Source organism: Ictidomys tridecemlineatus, chromosome X (genome assembly GCF_052094955.1).
Source record: "Ictidomys tridecemlineatus isolate mIctTri1 chromosome X, mIctTri1.hap1, whole genome shotgun sequence".
NCBI classification, from domain to species: Eukaryota; Metazoa; Chordata; class Mammalia; order Rodentia; family Sciuridae; genus Ictidomys; species Ictidomys tridecemlineatus.
This window is the reverse complement of record NC_135493.1, coordinates 52911209-52937690: the sequence shown is the minus strand read 5'-3', so window position 1 is coordinate 52937690 and position 26482 is coordinate 52911209. Positions and strand designations below refer to the sequence as shown.

The following is a 26482-nucleotide window of genomic DNA, read 5'->3' as shown; positions in this document are numbered from 1 at the left end:
TTTATTGAAAAATTTTTAGGTATTTAATTGATAGAATCAGGAATTTCAATAATATTTTATATCAGGGTGTTAATGGATGTGACCATAGAATCATGTTGCAGTATTGTACCATGAGGTGCCATTTGTTCTTTCCAGAATTCTGAGCAGGATAAATTAGGATGTTAAATGGAGAAGCAGTGGAGATAATCACCCCTTCACTAATTAAGTCTTAAAGAATAAATTTCAGTCCTTGAAGGCTCTCTTTTAATTTACTTTGGGTAATATTAACTATTTTATCTAGGTGGAGGATGTCAAGCCCATTTGTAAGTGCCAAAGATTTAACTTAATTTTAATTTATTACTCACTGACATGCAGTATTCATGCCTGCTATGGATTATTTGAAGGCAATGGGTGTTATGAGAATGGGGAATTTAGGAAAGTCAATATTTCTAATGATTAAAGTGAAATATATACCTAGTTGTCTTCTCTGTTATATTCACTAACACCCCTAAGATATTGGTGGTACCATGTTTAAATTTAATGGGATCCCCGGGCATAACATAATTTGAGTCCCAGTATTGATTTGAGCTATGATTTGCCAATTAGTGAATCTCACTTGATGTTAAAGTTAATTCAGAACCTATGTTATAGAGAAACCAAAGCCATTCAGTGCCTTTTTATCTTTTTGATGTATAAATTATTTTAATAAATTTACAATTGCTAAGTGAATGTAACTGAAGACTTCTATGTCAGATTTTTAAACATTTTTCTCCATCTGTATCCAGGTTTCTTTGAAGGAAAGAAACATAATAATGTTTCTTTCCTTCTTTCTTTATTTCTTCCCTTCCTCCCTCTCTCATTCCATCCCTCACTCCTTTCCTTCTTTCTTGGTAACTGGATAGGCTTGATGTTGGGAGTTCCTTCAGCCCTGCTTATATTTTAAAACTTTTCCTCCAGACAAGTTCAAGTCAGTATCATCAAGGGCACGAGCCTCACTTTATGGCAGTGGTTGTTTTATAGGGATTAAGTACCTTGGGATAAATCCAGATTGAATTTACTCTTTTTCTGTGCCACAGGGTTGCCATGGGTGTTTTTCTTATAATTCCAAGGTTAGGGAGTTTTGTTGCAATAGAACAGTAGATAGCAAAGAGACATTAGTGGAAGAGTGCTGTACCCCACAATCCAGTGGTCTTCAGTTTGAAAATATCCTCTTGCTACAGAATACAAGTATCTTTTTTCCCCATCTCTCTCTTTTGCCTGTACCAATTCTTATAATATTTTGTATTTCTAGATGCATGGGAGTTGGCTTTCAGTTTCTGCCTCTGTCTAGTCACCCATGTTGTGGACCTTCTGTGAGATTATGCAGAAAGAGGTAGAAGCTTAGTGGCCTGTACTGTAATAAGCCACCTCCAGGCAGTGCCAGTCCACCATATTAGGGTCCACATCTGGTAAGCTAATTGATTTAAGACCTAGGTGGTGACATCAACCCCCATGATTACAAGATTAGGTCTTTTGCCTGCTGAAAGCATTAGTGGTGAACAAATCAATCATATTGGCTAGGGATTTTGCATTGGGTGAATCATTCATGGGGGGAGCATATGCTCTTCCCCCCCTTTATATCATCAGTGCCTCAGCCATGGGCCATCATGAATATGTATCTTGACACTTGTGGGGATAAGAAGAATGTGTGTGACAACAGCAAGTGAAGCATAGGGTGTTATCTTTGCCTGAATAACAATAACTCTTAGGCAACATTGGTGCCATGTTTAATTTTTCCTGGGATAGTAGTCTATTTTCTTTCTGAAAAACTTCACAAAAGATATTTTCCTCTGCCCAACCTAGAGTGTGCACAATCACAAATAGTGTTTCCATGGCTCTGCCAAACAGCCAGGGACCATCACCTACCCCAACACGTGGTAAGCAAGTTTGAAGTACAGAACAATTATGACATGCATTGCTATTACCTTTGTAGGCAGGAGCCTCAAGTCCAACCTGCCAAATATAGTCTAAACACAGTGGCATGGCACATAGTCAAATAATGATTTTTATCTGGAGACAAAACCACTTTAGGATGGAAAGAGAAAGCACCACCTGATGAAGACAACAATGTAATGCTGACCAGCTTGCTCACCAGCAATTGGTAATCTTATCCCAGACAACCTTCTCTGTATCATAGAATCAGTTAGGTAAGCAAAAGCAAAAGCTGACCAGGTATCATTAGTTAGAGTTGGGCCATCCTGTTAATAATGCCAATTATTTTAATCTCTTCCCATTCACCGAATTGGTGAGGAAGAGATTCTTATCCCAGGGTAACGAGGATGGCTGAATATTGGATGAACTTAATATTTGAAAGATTAGATTAATAGCAGTTTATTACTCACATATGCTCACAGCTTAGGGAGGAAAACACTGCATACCAGGAGCTATGGGACACAGACTTTGTAGTAACCAAAGGGTGAGGGTGACCCTTCACACATGGGAAGATATGATTGGCTTTCTTGAATGATTCTGTGGGCTGGTAAGGAACAAAAATCAGCTATTCAGGAATAAACCATAACCATACCTAATACATTTAATAATGATGCATGAATTGGCTCGAAAACCTTTTATGTGGGAGCCTAGTATGGAGGGTAGTTTGCAATTAGGTCACTTTAGGCAATCCTAATTTCTCCCAGATGTCAAGGCAGGAAATAACATTGGGCTTTAATTTTAAACCCTATGCCACACTGGACAATAAAGTTGACGATTTTGACCTAGTTGACAGAGAATCAATAAAGCAGAGATTCCACTACAGACTGGTGCAGCCAAGAACATAATGCTGTTCCCTCATCCCCTAGTTTCTTGTTGATAGCTTTTATTCCCAGGAATTTCAGCATTTCTCATCCTGCTTCCAAGCTGCTTATTACTGATACTAATTTCCAGGTAAGTGCAGTAGTGTGGCAAATGCTCCCTTTTTTCACATAGCCCTTGTCTTTCAGAGACTCTACTGGATGTAGGACCACTAAAAAAAAAACAAACAAAACAAAACAAAACAAAAAAAACCACAAGTCCCTGATCAATTTTGCTTGGCTGTACAAAGTAGTAATTTCATGTCAAGAGAGGTAGCCTGAGATCATGTACCACACCACCTTCCTGTGCCATAGAACTCAGCTGTGTGTGTGTGTGTGTGTGTGTGTGTGTGTGTGTGTGTGTGCGCGCGCGCGCGCACTAGGGATTGAACCCAGGGGTGCTTAACTGAGCTACATCCACAGCCATTTTTTGTATTTTATTTAGATACAGTGTCTTGCTGAGTTGCTTAGTGCCTCGCTAAGTTGCTAAGGCTGGTCTTGAATTCACAATCCTCCTGCCTCAGCCTCCCAAGCCACTGGGGAATACAAACATATGCCACCATGCCCAGTATAACTCAACTCTTAAAAAGGGAGTGTTACTCAGGCAGAAGCATGATGCTGTCCCCAACCCAAGCTTCAGAATGGCACAGAAATGTTGTAAGGATATGTAGATAGGTAGAACAAAAGGCTCCTAATCGCTTCCCAGAGAAACTGACTTTATTTGTAACAGAGCATGGAGAATGTGCAGCTTGAGAACACTCTCAAGAAAAAGTAGAGGATGTGGTAAAAGATGATTAGAAGGAGATTCATAGATTCAATAAATTATAGGCTGAATTATAGGCAGAGTAGTTTTCAGAAGATAACCAGAGAAAGAGATAATTGAAAGGATCATTTCTGGTACCAAAACAATTAAACAGTGGCATTTCTTTTAAGGAGACTGAATTTGTTTTCATAGTATGTAAGGCAATTTGGCCCAGGCCATTGTTGAAAACAATAGATAAATAAGTTGGTAATGAGTGGAGTGTAACACCTGGGTGTGTTCGGGAAAATACATGGAGAGATCCCTGCTAAACCCATGATCATCCCAGGGAAGGGTGACTTTACTAAAGAGCAAATTCTAGATGCCTGGGGGTGAGGGTGAGAGACTTCACTAAATAATCCAGCTGGTCACAATATGTATAAGCTAGAAGATGATGATAATAAGCCTAGTTGATTTATGAGCAGAAACAGTGGAGGAAAAAAGCAGTGGGAAGATATATTCAAAGTAAATCCAGGCAGGAAGTATATTTATGAAATTTAAGAACACCGAGATAATGAAGAAATCTCAAAAGCCTTCAAAGTAGGAGAGAGAGACAGAGACAGAGACAGAAAGAGAGGCGGGGGGGGGGAAGAGAGAGAGAGAGAGAGAGAGAGAGAGAGAGAGAGAGAGAGAGAGAGAGAGAGAGAGAGAGAGAGAGAGAGAGGCAGACAGCATGAGCCAAGAAGGAAAAAGACTCAGAATTCAGAATGACATAAAATTTCTCAAAATCAACACTGGAACCTCAAAGACAATGAAGTACAGACTTCGAAATTCTCACAGTAAAAGAATTTCAATTGAGGAAGGGCACAGTAGTGCATGCCTATAAATCCCAGCAGCTTTGGAGGCTAAGGAAGGAGGATTGAAAGTTCAAAGCCATCAATTTAACATTTTAGTGAGGCCCTTAGCAACTTTGTGAGAACCTGTCTCAAAAAAAAAATGACTGGTGATGTGGCTCAGTGGTTAAATACCCTTTGGTTAAATCCCTAGTAGTAGTAAAAATAAAATTCAAACATGAAAGCAGAGCAGAGACATTTTCCTTCAAAGGAAAATGTTTTGATAACATTTCCCATCTTTCCTTTCTCAGGAAGCTATTGAAAGATGTGCTTCATCTGAATGAGAAAGGACCAAAAAGGGTAAACCAAGACAAGGCATGGAAGATTTGGCACAGAAAAGGGTCAAGAGTGATGCCTAGAATGGTAGTGAAAGCAAATCCCAGGATGACAGCTGTGATATGGATTGAGAGCAACTCTTCCAGATTGATTTAGAGAGACTAAGGGCAAAGGAAGGCTGACTGCAGAAGGAGGAAAAATCTGGTAGATAACCTATGTATTTAATGCACTGGGATAATGTTTACATTTATGTCAGGCTTTGGATACATAATAAACCAGGCAAATGAATAACTAAGACTATTATTAACTATAGGGGAAACAAAATGCTGTAAAAAAGAAGGAAATGCAATTGTAATACAATACATGGATGCACTGTGAACAATATTTACATACTTGTAATGAGATAAACACTGAATATTGTTTAACCAATAATTGTGATATATCTATATTGGGAAAAAAATGGAATGTGACTGTGTGAGAGAGAATGGTGGGGAGAGTATGTTTATAATAGCTAAATTCTTATTATCCATGGCACAGAATCGTCAGATATCTAAAAATGAGAAATCAAGAACTTCCAGAAATAGCATATTATCTAGGCACATGGAGGTAAATACTGGAAGACACAGGCAAAGGATTTAAACCAAGGAGCAGAAAATAGAATAGAGAGGTAAGGCAAGACACTGCTTGTTTTAGTCACAGGCCTTCTAGTACTATTTAACTTTGTAAGCCACGTAAGTGTTTTACTTCAATAAAAAGAAATATAAAATATTTACAAAACCAGGACCCGAAACTGTACATGCATGGAATCCTAATTCTATGTTAAAGAAGTGCAGAAATATGTGTTGTCATATCGTTGGGAATCTGTATACTCAATTTCAGTTCTGTACTCTTTCCTATGAAACTTCTGCCCTTACTGGGTTTCCTCAAGATTCTGTCCCCACTTTTTCAATCTGTACCCCTCTATGGGGCCACCTGAATCATTTCCTGGCTTCAGTTTTCATTCATAGTATATAACTTCAGCACAGGTCTTTCTTCTGATCTTTCTCTGTGCGTCTCTACTTGGAAAACCCACAGGCACCTGATAATAAATCAGGATTCATTCTCTACCCCTCCCAAAACTGGTCCTTCAAGTTTGAAAACTAAAAGGAAAAGACAAATGTTATTTCCTTTTCCCCTTCATCTTCTACTCCAGATTGTGCTTTGCCCCCTACACTAACTACCTTGAGGGCCAGTCAGTTCATGTGGAGGAGAAATAGGGGTGAACTGGTATGAATTAGAGAAGAGAGGCTGATTTTTTAATAAGCTGTGCAGGACTGTTTGACTTTAGAAATATGGGTGGCTATATCTTGATTAACATAATATATGGTTTCATTTAAAAAGAAATAAAATGTAAAGAGTGTCAGATATTAGTTTGGGAACATAATAAGAGCTTAGTTCAGGGAGCATATTGCATAAAATATTAAGAGTGTTGAAATTGATTCTGAAACTCATAATGGAATAAATCAAAGCTTTTAGGCTGAGGGTAAGAATAGGGGAAAGATGGCGGTATGGTCAGATTTACATTTTAAAAAGATTACTCTGGTGAATGATAGACTTGTGGAAAGTGACAGGGTAAGGCTAGAGTCAGTCAATATAAGTAGGGAGTTACTACAAAATAGAAGAGATATGAAGGCCTGTTCCAGAGCAAAAGTGGTTGAAATGGAGCAGAGGTCAAGTGCATAATTTCAGAAAAATAAGTCTGAATTGGAATCAATAGGATTGGAACATTGGTACTGAAGGTAGATATTAATTTAAGGTTTGCCATATGCCTGTTACTCTTTTATTCTATTCATGTTAATTGTCAGCACATATTTACTCACTGTCCTTTTAAGAACTGAAACTTCATTTTGTACTTTCGAATTATTGCATTTAATATTGCATGTCATATTTGATATAAATATTTCTTCCCTGTACTGCCCATTGGATTTTATTTTGCTTTTCTAATTAATATGGACTTTTTTACATTTTAGGTTTGGATTCTCAACTTTCATTTACATGTCTTATTACTTCAAAATAGAGAACTGAATTATCCACAGAGGTAATAAATATTCTATTCTATATTAAGTTTTCTGTATTTTAACTTTTTAAATTTTAACTCTTTAATCTGTCCACAATGCATTTTATATGGTATAAAGATGAGTCTAATTCTTTTATTTTCCTAATTTACTATTAAGTTATCTCACACCACATATTTTTTATAAATATATATGTTGTTGATTGACATTTATCTATCTATCTATTTATTTATTTATTTATGGTGCTGAGATTCGAACCCAGTGCCTCACACATGCTAGGCAAGTGCACTACCCCTGAGCCATAGCCTCAGCCCCATCACACCACAAATTAAGCATTCTTAAATAATTCTATTTTGTAAAACTTTATCATACATTGCTTTTACATATGGTATGTTTCTTTTTAGGCTTTCAAGTCTGTTCCAATGATCTGTATCTTTATTTCTTCCCAAGGAAGAATTGTATTTCTTGGTATTTTATTTAAAATGTAAAAGAGATGTTTAAAAATACAATTGTGTTGTAACTCCAACCCCTATTTTCAAGCACATTGATTTTCAGTTTTCATAGTGCCTTGTATATTCTCATCATTTGTTTTTCCATAGAAATTTTAAAATCATTTCACTGAGTTATTACTCCCTAGATTTGATCCCTATTCTGCTTTTTATGGTAATTGTAGTAAAAAAAATTTGGGGTATACAGATATTTTCACTTCATCTTCTCACCCAAGACTGTCAATATATGAGTTTATAGAGTTTCCTAAAAATTTTTATCCTTATTAATTATTGAAAGAAACACTTTGGACAAAGTTTAAAAGAGTTTATTTGAGCAAAGAACAATATTTGAATCAGGCAGGACTTAGAACCAGAAGAGGTTCAGGAAGCTCTGCTCCACAACCTGCACAGGAAGTATTTATAGACAGAAATTGAAAGTGGCCTACAGAACTAGCTTGATGACTTACAGATGGCTTTGCCTTATTTGCACATGGTCTGATCATTTGGTAATCTGTGATTGGCTGAAGCATGACAGCTATGTTGGCTCTGTTCAGCTATTTGTTAGAAAAATGTACTCCTATATTAGGCTTTCAGCATGTTTACAAACACAATTAGATTGCAGCTCTGATACATAGGGACTCAAGGGACAGAGGAGGCTTCGGACCAAATTTACCTTGATTTAACATAATAAAGTCTCATGATTCATTATACTTTTTAGCTGGATATTATTGTTAGACAAGAATGTTATTAACTTTTTAATATTTACTTATTTCTGGCCAATTTTATGTAGGATTTTTTTTAAGACTTCCACAAAGTAAACTATTTGTTTTTTTCTTGGCATATCATTCATTTGTAAGTGAATTATATATTATTGGTTTCTTACCAATGTTTATCATTTTCTTTCATATATTATTACTTTAGAGACAAGTTCCAAAGCCATATTTTAAAATAGTAGTTAGATATTCTTGATTTTCCTGAAGTTAAAGAATTCTGAAGTTAAAAATTCTGAAGCCTAGAATTTTGTTATTACTGAGTTTTTGTTTCATTTTATTTTGCGAAATGGGAATTCTATAATGTATTGTTTCTGACAATAAATTTCTAATTATGACTTGAATCTTAAATGTCCCCCCAATCTCATATGTTGAGTTTGTCTTCGAAACAGACATGTTCAAAGGTAAGGCCTTTAGAATGTGGTTGGAACATAAGGGCTCTAACCTCATCAGTGGGTTAATCCACTAATGGATTAATAATTTAATTGTTTATACGGAGGTGGTGAAAATATTGGAGGGAGAGCCTGGGTAGAAGGAGTCGATCCTTGTGGACATGCTCTTGAAAGCCATATCTTGTCCCTAGTCTGTCTTTTATGCTTGTTCTCCCTCTCTGCTTCCTGGTCACCATGAAGTGATTAGCTTTGCTCTACCATATGCTCCCTGCCATGATGCTCTCCCTTGTCACAGGCCTTGTCACCAATCATGGACTGAAATCTCTGAAACCATGAGTCAAATTAAATCTTTTTCTCTTCAAGTTTAACTCCTCAAGTATTTTTTCACAGTAACAGAAATCTAAAAAATAACATCATTCCTTATAACTTTTCTGATAGTTATATTATGTTTACACAAGAGCAAATGATTTTATTTATTTGTTTGTTTGGTAAAAAATGAACATGTGTACTTGCACATGTGTAGTTTTCATAAGAGAATCAATCCTCAATTGTGTGTGTATGTGTGTGTGTTGAGTTGTATTTTATCATTCTTACTTTCTAGCCTGCTAAATGTATTTTCTGAGATGCTAATTATAGTTTCCTATATTATTCCTGAGTTTTAAAAAATTGTAAGGGAAAAGATAATGTGAAGCTTTTCGATGGAGAGAAAGTTTTGTGTGGATCCAGCTTATTGCTAATTTTGTTGCAAGTTCTATGTATTTAGAACCTGTGTCATTTGAACTTTCCATGAGTTTCCTAGGTAATTTGATTAGGGAAGAATGTTTAGGCAGTTTCCCTTTCCAACATATTCACAAATCCCTGCTTTACCACAAAGTGATTGTTACAGGAACTTACTAGGACATAGCTTCTTGGAGGAAAAATTCACTTATGCATGCCCATCAGTTATACTCACAATAAATATGGCTTCTATTTATTGATCAGTTACTATGGATGAGATGCTCTATAAAATAGGAATACCTATTTTACTGATGAAGAATTCGAGACTTTACCCAAGGTCATAGAGCCAGTAAGTAGAAAAGCTTGGATTCCTATTCATGCTTCTCTGAGTCCAAACACCTTGCTCATAACTCAATGTCATTTCATTTTCAGTGGCTGCAGATGCAGCACATCTTTGTGAGTTATTTTATCCACTGATCTACTTCACATTTCCTTTATCTTAGAACTCACATTTGGATATCACCTCCAGCCTCTCTAGATGCCACCTACTACTCTACCCTCTCTGCTTTGCCCTCAGTTGTCTTCATTTACTTCTGGGTCATGCTGAAATGTTTAGATCTTATTTCATTTCTTCATAGAAGGAAAGATGAGAAATTATTTGTGTGTGCATTATGAGCATGCACATGTGCACTTAGGCTCATTTCTTTTTTTCTTCCATATGCTGCACACTTTCCTATCACCCTCTGTTGGGTTGTGTTGTTGTTTTTAACCCTTCTCTTTCTTGGCAATTCACATCTATTCCCCCAGCCTATTCACTTCCCAGTCAATCTGACCCCACTACAAGCCCCTTTCTACCAAATTCCTATTGAAAGCAATTTTCTGGTTTTGTCTACTGGCAAAAGTCACATTGCATATTATATGCCCTTTTGGTTTGTATTGACAGACTATGCATGCCAGTACACATTTAGTTGTATATCAGTGTAGTAAAGAGGCAAGAGTTCAAATAATTGAAATATTTTTCATCTCATCGAAAAAGTCATTCCACATTTAACCACTTCAATATTAAATCAATGGAGGTAAACTCTTGATAGCAGAACAGTAAACTAAAAAAAAAAATGGCTCTTCTCTTCAAAGCTTGATGCTCCATTTACATTAATTGAGACATAGGTTAATTGAATATAACTCTATAACCCTACACATATCTCACAATAGTATATTTAGATAGCCATTTCAGATTCTCAGAGCTCATATACTAAATATATGATTAATATTCTCAGAGATGAGTACAAATGAAATCAAATGCCAAATGTCCATAGTTTTGGTAAATCAACACATGCTACTCCTCAAGCCTAATATATTACTGGTGATACTACTTCTACATTAGAGCTATTTGTGATTTTATTGTAAGTAAAACATCCTCATCTTGTGGAGTTAGAAATAAGTGAGGCTTTAAATCAGCAGTCAGCAGAGGAACTTAAAATTAAAATCACGCTATTCTGCAGAAGTTTATTTATGCCCCTTGTGAATATTTATCATGAAATACTGAGACTTTTAAAAATATAAACTTGGTATTTTACTTATCACAATTTAACAGCTTGTGCCTGTATGGAAATGTCACAGTGGAACCCATCAATTTGTACAATCAATATGCATTAATAATTACAATTGAAAAAAGAATTTAACAGCTTAGATCTGAAAGTGTGTCTTGTGCTCTTGGATTCCATGCTATCATATGGCTAATTGGTATAAAGAGTATTGAATGTTACTAAGGATCTTTAGCCTGCTTTCCTCCAAGTTTCAACAGTGTAGATGGTGACATACTTAGCTGCTCATCACCTTAGCAATTCCCTGTCTTGATTAGATGGGATAGTGGAGCCATCACCTGGGTAGTTGGCCATTTTAAGATAGTGTCCCACTGATAAACACCAAAGACTTATAATTACATGTGCTACTAACGCTTTATAGTGCTGTTAGAGGTTTAATTTAATGGTGCTTGAAGAATCAAATGAGTGTTGTGTTGATGCCTTAAGTGCTTGAAAAGGAATTATCATCAGTTTACAGTACCATATTAACCAGATCAAGAAATCCCTCAGTGTAGCAGAAAGCAGGTAAAAATGGACCAAATTTACAAACATTTTGCAGAGTAGGACAAAAATGAAATGTTCAAAATGTGTCTATTGATAATTTGATAAAACTTGTGAATAAGGCCACCTGAATTATCTTTAGTACTCTACTGCAATATTGCTATATACTTGAGATCAATTGCTCACATTGTATCTCTTTTACTACTGAGGCTTGTAGAAAAACAAATGGATTTTAACCGAAGATGGAGCATTTTAAGTAAGACATTTTTGAATGGAATCAAAATCCTTTAGCCTGGCATTCAAAACCCTCACAAACTAGCCTATCAATCTTTCCAGGTTTTTCATCTGTTCTGTATTGAAATATTCCATTTTGAAAAATAACTGATTTGTCCCACTGCAGATATCATTTTTGGAATTTTATATCTGCATATACCACTTATTAGGAATCTATCATAAATCCAGCATGTAGAAAGTGCTTTTTATGCATTATCACATTCCATCCTACAACAACTCTGTGAGGCAGGTGTCCTTCATATCCCCCACTTTATTATAAGGTTTGAAGATGTTAAACTTGCCCAATACCACAGAAACTGTAAATGGTAGAGTCAGGATTCTAATCAAGTTCCATTTCATCACTAAGATCTTGCTCTTAATTGTAGTACTATATAGTTCATATCATTCAATCTGTGTCAGTTTTACCCATTTTATTTCTTCAAACTACTCAGCCTTTCAAATCAAAGTTAAGCACAAACCTCCCTGATGAGCCTTGCACTAATGATTTGCTGCATTTTACTCATTACTATCTTCACTCTTCTGAATTATAAGTCCAAATTAACTATATCATGTTGACCTTAGATCACTCTTTACATGCTCCTTCAAATTATAAATAGTCATTTGCTACCATGTCATATTTGTATGAATTATATAGACACTGACATTTGCATCTCTATCATCCAGAGTATCTAGCGTTTAATCATGTACATATCAGTAGATGCTGAGTAAATCTGTGAATATAAGCAATTCACTGCCTGAATGAATGAATGAATGTATAGATTGGGCTGTTAGAATGCAACAGGTATCTCCTGGCCTAGAGAATTTATAGATGAAGGAAGAATTAGTGTCTTTAAGAGTATAAAACTGACAGAAGAGATATTGGAAAAGCAGAGTGTTTTTTTATAATTGAATTAAGAAGTTATTGCCCAGGCAGTAATGTCCCTTGCTTCTAAATTTATTAGGAGGACTAACATTGAGTACCTACAAAGCCCTAAGCTTATATTCTATTTAATGAGTTTTATGTGTATTTTTCCAACTCAATATGTTACTGTCATATTCATTTTAAACTGATTAAAACATTAAAACTCAGAGTTTAAGTAACTTTTTTCAAGGTCAAACAAAGTCAGGGGTTGGAGTGATATTTGAACTTAATGTTCTTCACTCATCAGTCCATGGGTCTTACAGTCCTCAAGTTTTGATTAATACTTGTGAGAAACAACTAGCCATTTTATTGGTGGGAAAAGGAGTTATGTTTGACAATTCCATTGTCAACTATTTTTAAAGCTCTTTGTTACAGAAAGATGACTGAGTTGTATCACCTGCTGCACTGCTACAGATAAGATTCATTTAAATATTACCTCTGCTGTTAAAAGCAGACATACTCGTTTCTGTGTGCTTTCATAACACCTTGTTCGTGCATCAATCATAGTATTTATCACACTCAATTATAACTAGACTGTTGTGACTAGACAATGATCCCCTCGAGAGGAAGGACTGTGTGCTATTTGACTTTGAATCACCCCTACCTAGTATCCAATAAAGTAGCTAGAAAAGAGAAGGTATTCAATAAACGCACATATGAAGGCTATCATTACTGAGCCATTGTGGTTGGTTGCTAGGCAAATATGAATAATACTGCTTCAAAGAATGTATGCTATATTAGAAAGCATGTGACTGATGAAAAATAACTATAGTGTCTTCAAAGAATAAAGAATGATAAGTTCAGAAGTGGGAGAGATTATGTCTGATTGGGTGGTGTTGGGAGATCAAGATAAAAAGAGACCTGAAAATATCATAGGCTTTGAAGTAATTTAGTCATCTTTCAACATTTACTGAGAACTTACTGTGTTTTGTGTCAGACATTGTACTAGACCCAGTAGGGAACAAAAGTAAGACATAGCCTTTCCTTTCCCAGAGTAGTGTGGGGGCAAGTTAACAACAACCTGGCAACACAGAAAGATGCACTGAGAGGGATTTGTTAAAACAGCTACAGTGGTAGCACATATGATGATGTTAAGGGAGTTTCTGAAAAAAGTAATGATTGAGGTTAATAGAGTAGAGTGAGCCTTGACCATGCTATTGATAATTAATTGCTGCATAACTTCAACATCAGCTGGGAAATGTATATGAGGAATCATATTTGCAGGAGTGTTGTGAAAATCAAAATAGGTAAAGCATGTAAAATTGTGTACTTAGTAGATCCTACTGAACAATTAGGATTCCCCTGTCCCTTCTCCCTTTCTTCATATCCACTTGTTGTTTTTGTATGTGAACATTTGTCTTTAGGTGTAGAAGGAATGGTAGATGGATCCTCCCACATGAAGTATACAGAAGATAAATTTGCTCTTCAGTAACTCATGCAATTAGAAACAAGCCAATCAGGGAAAGCTGTGGCAATTCTTAGATCAAAGATATTTAATTTCTTCTTCTTTTTCTAGAGCTTTGAGATGTAGTGTGAGATCATTTATTTTTCTTCTTTTAAGGAATGAACTCCATGCAATGAATTTTCCTCTTAGTAGTGCTTTCATAGTGTCCCAGAGATTTTGATATGTTGTATCTATGTTCTCATTTACCTCTAAGAATTTTTTAATTTCCTCCTTGATGTTTTCTAGAACCCATTGATCATTCAGTAGCATATTTTTTAGTCTCTAGGTGATGGAGAAATTTTCATTTTTTAATTTTGTGGTTGATTTCCAATTTCATTCCATTATGATCTGATAAAATGCATGGTAGTATCTCTACTTTTTTATATTTGCTAAGAGTTGCTTTGTGGCATATTATATGGTCTATTTTAGAGAAGGATCCATGTGCTGCTGAAAAGAAAGTGTAACTGCCTGACTCAGGTTCACATATTTTATATATATCAATTAAGTCTAAGCTATTGATTTTATTATTGAGTTCTATAGTTTCTTTATTCAACTTTTGTTTTGAATATCTATCCAGTGGTGAGAGTGGTGTGTTAAAGTCACCCAAAATCATTGTGTTGTGGTCAATTCGACTCTTGAACATGAGAAGAATTTGTTTGATGAACATAGCTGCACCATTGTTTGGGGCATATATATTTATGATTGTTATGTCTTATTGGTGTATGGTTCCCTTGAGAAGTATGTAATGTCCATCTTTATCCCTTTTGACTAACTTTGGCTTGAAGTCTACTATATTTGATGAGTATGGACACCCTTGCTTGCTTCCACAGTCCATGTGAGTGGTATGATTTTTTTTCCCAACCTTTCACCTTCAATCTATGTATATCTTTTCTTTCAGATGAGTCTCCTGTAGGCAGCATATAGTTGGGTCTTTTTTTTAATCCAATATGCTAACCTGTGTCTTTTGATTGGTGAGTTTAAACCATTAACATTCAGGGTAGTTATTGAGACATCGTTTGAATTTCCAGCTATATTTGTTTATTTTTGTTATTTAACTTGATTTTCTTCTTTGATTAGTTTTTCCTTTAGGGTACTAACTCCCTCTGCTGATTTTCATGGATGTTTTTCATTTCCTCTTCATGGAATATTTTGCCAAGGATGTTTGGTAGTGCTTGTTTTCTAGCTATGAATTCTTTTAACTTGTGTTTATCATGGAAGATTTTTATTTCATCTTCAAATCTGAAGCTTCATTTTGCTGGATACAAGATTCTTGTTTGTCACTCATTTTCTTTCAGAGCTTGATATATGTTGTTCCAGGATCTTCTAGCTTTCAGGGTCTGTGTTGAAAATTATGCTGTTATCCTAATTGGTTTTCCCCTATATATAATCTGATTCCTTTCTCTCATGGCTTTTAAAATTCTCTCCTTATTCTGCATTTGGGCATTTTTATTATAATGTACCTTGGTGTGGATCTGTTGTGATTTTGTACATTTGGTGTCCTGTAAGCTTCTTGAATTTGGATTTCCAATTAATTCTTCATGTTTGGAAAGTTTCCTGATATTATTTCATTGAATATATTATTCATTTCTTTGGATTGGATCTCTATGTCTTCCTCTATCCCAATAACTCTTAAATTTGGTCTATACTATATGCTATCTCATATTTCTTGAATATTCTGCTCATGGTTTTTTACCATTATCACTATGTAGTCTATGTTCTTTTTAAGATTATATATTTTATCTTCATTGTCTGATCTCCTATCTTCTAAGTGGTCTACTCTGTTGGTGATGCTTTCCTTTGAGCTTTTAATTTGGTTTATTGTTTCTTTCATTTAAAGGATTTCTGGTTTGTTTGTTTGTTTGTTTGTTTGTTTAGAAGCTCTATCTCCCTGTTGAGGTGATCTTTTGCTTCTTGGATTTGTTTATGTAGCTCCTTATCAAAGTGATCTTTCACTGCTTGTATTTGCTCTCTTATATCTTCCTTGAGTTCACAGAACATTTTAAGGATATATATCCTGGACTCTTTTTCTGTCATTTTTTTCTGCTGTGGCTGCCAATGATTCTAATGGTGTGGTGTCTTGATTTGTTTATGGTAATTTCTTCCCTTGTCTTTTCATGTTGCTCATGTGTCTCCCTTTCCAGCCCTATGGAAAGGGCTATATAGGTTTGTAGTGTCTTGTAGGGTTCCAAGATCCCTCCTGGTACCTGGCCAGATGGAGATCACATCTGATAGCTGAGAACTGCCTCCCTGCCAAATATGGTGAGAAAGGTTATCCAAGATGGAGTCGGTCTGCATCTAGTGCTAAGGAGTCTGGTGGGGTGGGGGGAACTAGGCGATGGCATTATGCTGTGGGTAGGTAGTTGCTGAGTGACCTTCGTGGGAGCAGAGTGCAGTCTGGAGTTCTGCAGAGGTGCTGACAGGTGATTCTGCTAAGCCACTTGAGAGCCATGCATGAGCTAGAACTGTGGGCTTTGGATTTCAGGTGCCAGGATTCCAGAGTCCTGCTTGAATGCTGAGGCTCTGAGCCCTGCATGGGGGTCACAGTTCTGGTGATATCTGAGAAAATCAGCTGTGTCGGGGTCGTCTTACACTCTCTGACATGCAGTATTCTGACTAGGTGAGACCTGGGTCATGGAGTGACACAGGATGCTGCCTGCCTCTGGCCTGCCATCTTGAGATTCCCCAAAGATATTTAAAAGTGAATGGATGAATTGCATACAATCTATTATCTTAAGAGTGACAACATTGTTCTAGACTAGATTAACTTCTCTTTTATTACTTCGAAGATTCCTTACTTAGTTGAGTCATTTTGCACATATATGACTGAATGAACCTTTGTGTGAAGTCTCAAAATGATTAATTGGCCCCTGAGGTGCACTGTTTTCATGGAAATTAAGAATTTTTATTGGACTTCATTTCTTTTTTTTTTTAAGAGAAAGAGAGAGACAGAGAGAGACAGAGAGAGAATTTTTTAATATTTATTTTTTAGTTTTGAGTGGACACAACATTTTTATTTTTATGTGGTGCTGAGGATCGAATCCAGTGCCCCACGCATGCCAGGCGAGTGCGTTACTGCTTGAGCTACCTCCCCAGCCCTATTGGATTTCATTTCTAACAGAATATTACTGGGGTGTAAAGTGGAGATGGTGTCAAAAGGAAGGAATCTGAGCTGGGCCTGGTGGTACATGCCTATAATCCCAGTGATTCAGGAGGTTGATGCAGGAGGATCACAGGTTCAAAGCCAGCCTCAGCAATTTAGCAAGGCCCTAAGAAACTGTTCGAGAGTTTGTATCAAAAGAAAAAATAAGGAGGGCTGGGGATGTGGCTAACTGGTTAAGTGTCCCTGGGTTCAATCGCTGCTGCTAAAATAATAATAATGAGGAGGAGGAGGAGGAGGAGAAGGAGGAGGAAAGAAAGAAAGAAAGAAAAGGAAGGAATCTGTTTTATTGAGAAGATAGTGAAAAGGAAAAGAAATAATTCCCTAGTCAAGCACTTCAACCAGTCAATTAATGTTGAGGCAGGGATGTTAACCTCTACTTCTCTAACTACTGGTAATCTTCATTAGTGCCATTCTTTGGATAGGCTGCAAAAAGCATTTTCACCTTGTACATATGTAATAAAGTCTGAGGCCTCAAACCACACAGTGTTCATTGTAAGCTCTGTGAAAGCTTGGTCACTGGGTCATAACAGCACAGTTTTCTGACAACTTAATTTGCAAGTCATTACCACATGCAAATCAATCACAAAAGATCATTCAAATTAAAATAATATGATGCAGTGAAAATCTTAGTCTTTTCATTTCAGTTATTTATCATAAATGGCTTTGTTTAAAATTTTTGTTTGAAACTAAGCAGTATATTGATTAGTTTTCAACAACTCGTGAATCACAGTTCAACACAAATTACCTTAAATTGAGGCAATCAGGAAATACAGCAGACCTATTTCAGCTTAGCTGCATATATTATAGGAAATGATGATACTAAAATTCTTGGCTTCATCTAGATGCTTCTGATTTTTCCTAAGACAAATGCCACATGCCCTACAATATATAAAGATGAAAATAGAGATTAAAGTTAAATGCTAGACTTTGGTGGTCTGAGAGGAAGTGTTGGAAAGGAATGTAGTAATGACTTTGGAATTAATTAGCCTAGAATAAACAGAAGTGCATCTTCTCTGGGCTAGTGGAGAAGTGCAAATTTTAGTCATTAGAACAAAGATAATATGTACCTTATTTTCTTCTGCTGTTATTTCTGAGTGAAAGCTGTGTCATTGTATATGGGCACAAACTAATCCAAGAGCATAATTAGAAAGTTAACACCTGTTTCTTAAATGGTATTCATAATGAAATGATCCAAATGAATATTCAATGAGGTCCACATGTTACTGAGAGGGAAGTAAAAACCCACAGACACTTGATGTATCTGTGTTTGTGTGTGTGTGTGTGTGTGTGTGTGTGTGTGTGTGTGTGTGTGATTTTCTCTTGGAACAAAGTTCTCTTTACATATATAATTCCCTTTATTCCGTACCCAAAATAGTCCAGAGTGATTACTTTGGGAAACAGGAATGGGATGTTATTTTCCTATTTTCCAAAATCTATAGCAAAGTCCATTTTACTTTTCTACATGTATCTTCTTCTGACTTAGGAAAAAAATTATGTTGCTGCTCATATGGCAGATTTTTTCCCAATCTTCAGGGAATACAGTACAGTTCTTACTGAGCCAACAGTTAGAAGTGATTAGAGAGATTCCCTTTTAGCTTGAGAATATAGTGTCATGAGATCTTGGCTATTCAACAAGTATTTATTGATTGTCTTCAAGATCAACCAAGTTCCCTCATCTTAGTTTCTAAAAATCCTTACTGCAGCAATAAATTATCTCAAATAGCCAGAAGCTATTCATCCTTGCAAAATAGAATGCTCTATTTTTCTGACTTTGGCACTAGTGGTTGTTATATGATAGAGTTAATCCTGTCTTGTATAATACGTCATATTCTATTCTGCAGCATTTGTTGCAATTTTAAAACTACTACAATCCTATTTTGACTTCTCTCTACAATGCCAGATCACAAATTATCACAAGATCATATTATTGAGATATGGCTTCCTTTACCTTTTCAAGTTAGTTTTGTAGACTCTGGATTAGACCCTCCATGCTTAAAATATGGTCAACATCACCTGGAAGTTTGTTAGCAATGCAGAATTTTGTGCCCTTCCTCAGATCCACTGAATCAGAATTTGTTGTGCTGTAAAGCTTACTTATATGTACATTAAACTGTGAAAAGTAAAGGGGAGGATCAGTGTCATATGGTAGAGGCCAAAATAAAAATTTAATGGAATGACTTCAATAAAATGTTATAAATGAATATCTGAGGTTGTATATTATTTGTTTTAAGTAAGTGTAGTCCAGAGGTTTGCAGGGTTTTTTTGAGCTTTTAAATAAACTTGGGCAATGGAAATTTGGAAATAAATATCAAAAGGAAGATAGGTTATTTTAGGAGACAAGAGCTCTTCCTTTGCATAAAGGAAAACCAAATGAATATAGGCATTGCTCTTAGATATGAGATTATGTGCCCAGCTGCAGTTTATAAATTATATTGCAAAGCAATATTACTAATATTTCTTAAAATGATACAACTGTGAAATTAATAATTATAACAAATGTTTCTTGTTAAATGAAATCACAATCATTTAAATATAGAACGTTTCCTACCTCCATACAGGACCTTAGAGTGTCTCTTATCTTTTTACTTGTGCCCTGTACCTATTTCCTGATTCTGGTGCTGTCCTTGCTCCATAGGGCCCAAAATCCATGGCATAACACTGTGACACTGAAGGAAAAGAGGACAAGCTTTTTATAAATAAAAATTGATTTAGAAAATTAAGTAAGTGATAAAATGGCATAATAAATAGGCAACAATTGATTGAGCCATCAGTAAAGTGATTTATTGTTAGTTTAAAAAATACACTGACAAATCTGATCAACCTGAAATCCTTAGTGATTACAAGTGAGCATCTTCTCTACTGCAAATTAATAAGCAAAAAAGTAGTATGTTAAAATTACATAAAATTATTTTTATTACCAAAGAGTATTTACATTAAATGTGGTTTAAAAATTTAAAATGCTACATTCCTTTGTTTGATACTTTTTAAAGGAACCTTTATTCAAAATGGAATAATTTGGATAAGGAAATAACAAACTATAATACAGTATTAACTGTTTTGAATCATTTTGTAGGGGATGGCTGCTGGGAATCAAACCTTGTGTAGGCCTTGTGTAGGCTAAGCATGTGCTCTACTACTGAGTTATATCCTCAGCCCCAAACATTATTATATGTTGTATCTACAGATAAATGGTCAAAATAATTTAATGACTCAAACATTCTTGAATGTATTTTCCTAAAAATATTGATGTCTTTAGCAAGTTTTGTGGTGTTTATTGTGAACTTTTTTCTTTTAAACTAAGAATTTTCCAATGGTAAATTACTGTAGGATTCACATTAATTGTTCAGAAAAAAAAAGCCAGAAGCATAATTAAGCATTTTAAGTCTACCTTTATATGCTCTGATTTTTAAATGACTACGCAATGAGAATTTTATGACTTCTTAGAGACTGTTTCACACAAAACACACATATAAGCTGTTTTGGAAATGTCCTTGTACAGTTTCACCTCATTACTCCTCTTGGGTTCCTTTCTCCTTGCTGTTTAACCTTTGCAAATAAATGTGCCCTTCTTGTCCTTATTTGGCAACACTTATGTTGACAGTTATGCATGTTTCCTAAATGTTGTAAATCTTTGACTGGATCTTTTGTTTAGTTTGCTTTCCTGAGAAAATGAGGGGTTAAATAAAAATGAACCATTTTATTCCCTAACTTGTTACTGAATATTTAGTCATCTGTTCTCTGGTTCTAGAGAGCTCTCTCTGCCTGCTAAAGACAAGTGTCTATCTTTCTTTGGGTGCTGAATGATTTTGTAGAACCATCTGAATATCAGTGATCCTTGTGCAACACTATACATTTAGAAGGATTTAGGGAATCAGGCTAAATTTGTACTGACTCTGGTATTTCATTTTGGCTCATCAGTACTAACATAAAGGGGTATATGTGTGAGAGAGGGTGGGGAAGGGGGAGGGGAGAGGAAGAAAGAAGGAGAAAGATTGAATTTTTTTTTTGTACCAGGAATCGAACCCAGAGGTGCTTAACCACTGAATGACATCCCCAGCCTTTTTTTTTTTTTTTTTTTTTTTTTTTTTTTTTTTTTTTTTTGAGAGAAGGTCTTTCTAAGTTGCTCAGGGCCTTGCTAAGTTGCTGAGGCTGGATAGGGACTCATGATCTGCCTGCCTCAGCCTCCTGGGCTGTTAGGATTACAGGCGTGTGTCACCACGTCCCTCAAAAGATTGAGTTCTAATCATTATTTTGTTTTCCATGTCTGGAGTAGAACTGGTATCCTTTCATTTATACATAGACATTTTAAAGAAAATATATCCAAAATTAAATATTCAAGCCTGCTAGTTAATAAAGATAATTTATACTTTTGGGAGGCACTTAAAGGTTATTTAAAAAATTCATAAACCAGTGCCAAATTTTGGTATTCAAGTAACAGTGTCTAAGAAGTTTTTACCAAAGCTAGATAGTAACAAGGCCAGCACTTCTTGCTTTGTCACACACCTTTTAATTTTTCTTTAGATATGCATTATCATATTCACTGTCAAATTTTTACATTTAAAGTGCTTTTTTTTTGCTTTACTACATTACAAGGGTGCTAATTCTACTCACTATTGTCTGCATAAATGACTGTTCAGTTTTATGCTTAATATCCTTATGGATTGAATATTATTCAGCAATAACTTGTTCAAATTCATTACCATTTCAATATTTTAAAATGATATTCTCTTTATTGTTTTTGTATTTCTCCATTTGAAGTTGGTCTAGTCCTATTTTGATTTCATTGCTTTCTTAAAATTACTTGTTACTTTTCATTTAACTTCATTAGTTAAATTCCCCTTATTTCTTCTGGCTTTACCATTTTGGAAAATAAAAAATATTTTAGATTGAATTTTTTTCAGTATGTACATAATATCTGTATCTAAATATTATGTGAAAATTATATTGTTTTATAATGTTGGTGCTTAATCTTTAAGGACATTAATCTATAGTTTGATATAAGCAATTTATGAACAGTAGTTTAGTCAATTTAGGGATTCTTTTACTGTTTAAATATCCATTGGCTATTTTTTCTTTAGGATTTGTGGTGCATTTGCAAAGTCTCTTTATATTCCTTTTATAGTCCCCTTGACTTGAATGAATTCATTCTCTTCTTTCATATCTTCATGTAATACTCAGTATGCCTTGGATAACTTTATATTAATGTTCTGGTCTATCCCCCAATCAATCAATCTCTCTCTCTCTCTCTCTCTCTCTCTCTCTCTCTCTCTCTCTCTCTCTCTCTCTTAGTACCAGGGATTGAACCTAGGGATTTAGGAATGCTAGGCAAGTGCTATACTACTAAGCTATGCCCCCAGCCCTCCCACATCCTAATTTTGTGTATTGGTTATAATGATACTGTTACCATGTGGCCAACTTTAATATTTAGATTGTTTATTACATTCCATTCACCAAACTAGGGGCAATGACTAATGAAGATTCAATGGCTTTATTATTTTTTAAAATTTATTAGTTGCTATATTTTATAAGATGGGTTATTTTGTGTTTGTTGTTAACCTATTTGATTATTCCCATGTATTCTTTTTAAGTTTCTTCTTTTCTCAAAATGCTTCAACTTCATATGCCCTTGTCTTTCTGTGCTTTATAATAGCTCTAGTTGTAAACCGGGTAGTCAGGGATCACTGAGTCTGAGCTTCTTTCTCTACATAGCCTCAATTGCTTTTCTCTTACAGTGATGAAATAAATCCAAGTTTTACTTCTTTTGATCCTTAATACTCCATTTATCCTTAATTGCTACCTTAGCATTTTCTCATAAATTCTGCATTGAGTTAGTCATTTCTAGCACCTTAGTATTTTATCTGAATAGTATTTTTTATTCTCACCAACAGATTGTCAATGATATGGAGAATTCCCAAACTTTATATCAGCCATATAAAGTCTAGCATAATAGTTCTGAATCTAGACACTTATAATATTTAAGAGAAAAAATAGTCCATAGTGTTAGCCACATCATTGTGTAGTTGAGATTAGTATGATAGCAATTGAACCATGTGAATGTCCTTTTCAAACCACTATTTCAATCATACTTTAAAAAAATTTTCATTTAGTTAAGGAAAATGTGGTTTGTACAAAGACAAATTGAAAGTTAATGGTATATGGAAAGAGAAACCCTGGATACCCAATTCTACATGTAGGCTATTATTCTCATGAATAGAAGCAGCAAAATAGACCATAAAGTAGAAAGTCCCCTGACTGATACCCTAGGTTCCTAGGCTCTGTAGTCATAATTTGATCACTTCATTTCTATCTCTGAAATAATTTATGCAAGTACTTTCTAGCTTTAGAATTGTTTTTCCATGAGAGGCCAGGATTGGATAGGGTTTCAGGGATCAACCTTGGCTATGAGTTGAATAAATGGCTCACACAAATTCAATGATCATCAGATTTGTTAGATGGAGAGCTCTGGAAGAGGTAAAAAAAAGAGTCATAAACTCTTTAGTCAACCTCGTTTAGAATTTTGAATTCAAATCTTAGGTGAGTTAAGAGCTATATACTCCTATCAGATAAATGTTTGCCTTCTGGAAAATCAACCTTTTTAATTAACTGGGCCTAAGAGTCATAACTCTTTTCAGTATCTCAATTAGATATTCTAAACTTCATAATGTTGCTGGTTGCTACTTCACAGATGTTATCATTCAGCCTGAGGGTAGATACATTTTAGTGTTAAATGAGCTGATCCCTTTAAAAATGATGAACTTAGGGGACTTATAGTTCTGTTGAATCTGTTACTGTGATTGTGATTTATTAGCCAAATTTATTTTGTATGCCTCTCTGGCTCATGACACTTGAAAAAGAATATGGCTACCAATTATTAAAATTTTATTCAACTTTACTGCTATATTTAGTATAGCCCAAGGAAAAGAAAGATTAGAAATGAAATGTGCATTGATGTGCTTTCTGATCCTTTCCAAAAAGGGCATTTGTCTTGTAGCGTACCAACCAGCTTATCAATATCAGTGTAGAAACTTTAATGGCAGTATCAGTTGCATCAATATACATTCTGAGAGTCCACTTAGAAGCATTGCCACAATCTTGTTAGCTTTTGACAGCACTATTGAAGCAAATTGCTCAATTGAAAACTCCAATCTATTATGACATGATGTCATCCAATAGGTCATTGGAGCACTGAGTAGTTTAATATGAATTTCAAAAGCATGTATGACTCTTACTAATTGAGTATCAAAAAGTTGACCTTACATGGAAGCTCTTTGCCTAGAAAAATAAACTTCTTGTAAAACAAGGTTGGTTCTATTGTATTTAACATATCCCAGATTGATGAAATGTTTGGCAGTATCTTGAGAACTTAGAGTGTAGTTGACTATGATGAATGTGTGGCTTCCCTCGAAAGGCTTCCAAAGAAGCAGGCAAGTTATACAATGATTTGATGACATGAATAGAACTATTACACAAATCTATAATGCAAAATTAAAGGGAATGACCAGAGATATATAGGATAAAGTCATATTATGTAAGAATAATAATAGCAACTGCAATAAGGAAATTTGGAGATGTATCCAAACTGTTTATGAATTGCACTGAAAGGTAATGATAGCATTCATTTTGTGCATATATTGGAAAGAAATGTTAAGAGAGCCCAGAAATTAGAGGTCTGATATTTGAATAGATTTTTAACAAATAAATAATAAGTATTAGGCATATACTCAGTCATTAAACATGTAAGGAAAGATCATACTATTTTAAGGTCCAAGCAGAATACAGCAATTAGAATTTGAGAACTAGTTTTAGTAAAAACTATTTTCTGATTACAGTTTTTGATTTATGTATTTTCATTTAGCATGTTTGGTTACTATGAAAAGTTAGGCTGTTGGTGATTTTAATTATTACTAAAGTCTTGAAATATCTGAGGGGAGTTTTTTATATTGCTTGACCCTGCTTACCAGAAGATGATAGAAATCTGGGAGACAGGGTGTTGATAATAAAATTTACATCTACATTGTATTTACTTGAGTAATGGCTAATATTTCTGCTTAGTGTTTTAGATGCTTGTTTTGAATAAATGGCGAGTGCAAGCCTTTAGAATAATCTCAGATTTTAAATCATAGCACAAGAATATAACTTTTGTTTCTAATTCCTGGAAAACCAATTTGACAATATAACTTATGCTTTTATTTCCTGATAATGCATTATTATTTGGGGTCAATTACATTAGGCACACATGCACAAGATGAATTCTTTTGGAGTTTTGTTATATCTATAATATCACTAAATATCATGCATTGGTATTAGTTTTTCATTGCTGTAGCAAAATAATTGAAGGTGGATACTTATAAAGAAAAGAGGTTTACTTAGTTCACATTTGTGGAGGCTGAAAGTCTAATCAGCATTGCTTGCTCTTGTGAGGACTCCTTCCCATACCATAAAATGGTGGTTGACTTCACTGTCAGAGCATGTACAAGTAGGAGAGATCACATGATGAGAAAAGAAGCCAGAGAGCAATTCAGGGCTCATGGTTGCTCTTTTATAACAACTTGCTTTCAAGAGGACTAATTCAGGTACTCATAGGAACTACATTAATCCCTTCTTTGGGCAGTTCCCATAAGGAACCAATTACCCCCCAAATTCTAAGGACCTACCACTAGGCTCCACATCGTAAAGATCCCATCACTTCTTAACATTGCCACACTGGGGACTACACTTCCAATATATGAAATCACATAGAAATTATTTCTTATGACTTATAATATTTACCTCTGATATTTTTTACCACAAATTTAGTCTCTTTTCAGAACATAAATTTATTATCTCACAGTTCTGGAGGTCAGAATTATGAAATCAGTATCACTGCCAAAATCAAGGTGTCAAAGTGCTCAGTTCCTTCCAAAGGCTCTAAGTAGAAGAACCAGCTGTGCCTTGCTCCCTTTCTGATAGCTGACTTGTTTCTCTTGTGGCTGAATCACTCTAATCTCTGCTTTTGTGGTCACATTGCCTTCTCTTCTGTGGATGTCAAATCTTCCTCTACCTCTCTTACTTGTGTTTGAATTTAGGGCCCATCTGCTTAATTCCAGATAATCTTCCCTTCTCAAAATCTTTAACGTAATTGCATCTGCAAAATCCCTTTTTCCTTATAAGGTAACATTTATAGGTTCCAGCAATTAGCCCTGGATATCTTTGTGTGGCCATTACTCAGTCTACTACACACAGTCTTTGCACTTGTGGAGTTTGCAGAATCCAGTAGAGAAATGAGAAAATCTGCTTTAGAATATTCTGCTTCCTACAGTTTCAGTATCTGTGGGAAGCTTTTGACAGCCAAAGGCAATGAATATAAAGTAACTATGTAAGATAAATTACTGACATAGAATTCTCATACAAATTGTTTCGAAATATCAAATACACAGGTTAATTTGAGGCATTTATTAGTTTTTGTTATGTCCCTATTAAAATT

General features: G+C 35.1%; 1 long non-coding RNA gene across 1 annotated transcript in view; it reads left to right on the top strand.

The window, feature by feature from the left end:
* The window catches only part of LOC120889265 (uncharacterized), a 218286-nt gene that overhangs the window by 115599 nt on the left and 76205 nt on the right, over positions 1–26482 (top strand). The window contains exon 2 of the long non-coding RNA XR_005733171.2: positions 6725–6792. This is a non-coding gene — a long non-coding RNA (uncharacterized LOC120889265). The remainder of the gene's footprint in view (positions 1–6724; positions 6793–26482) is intronic.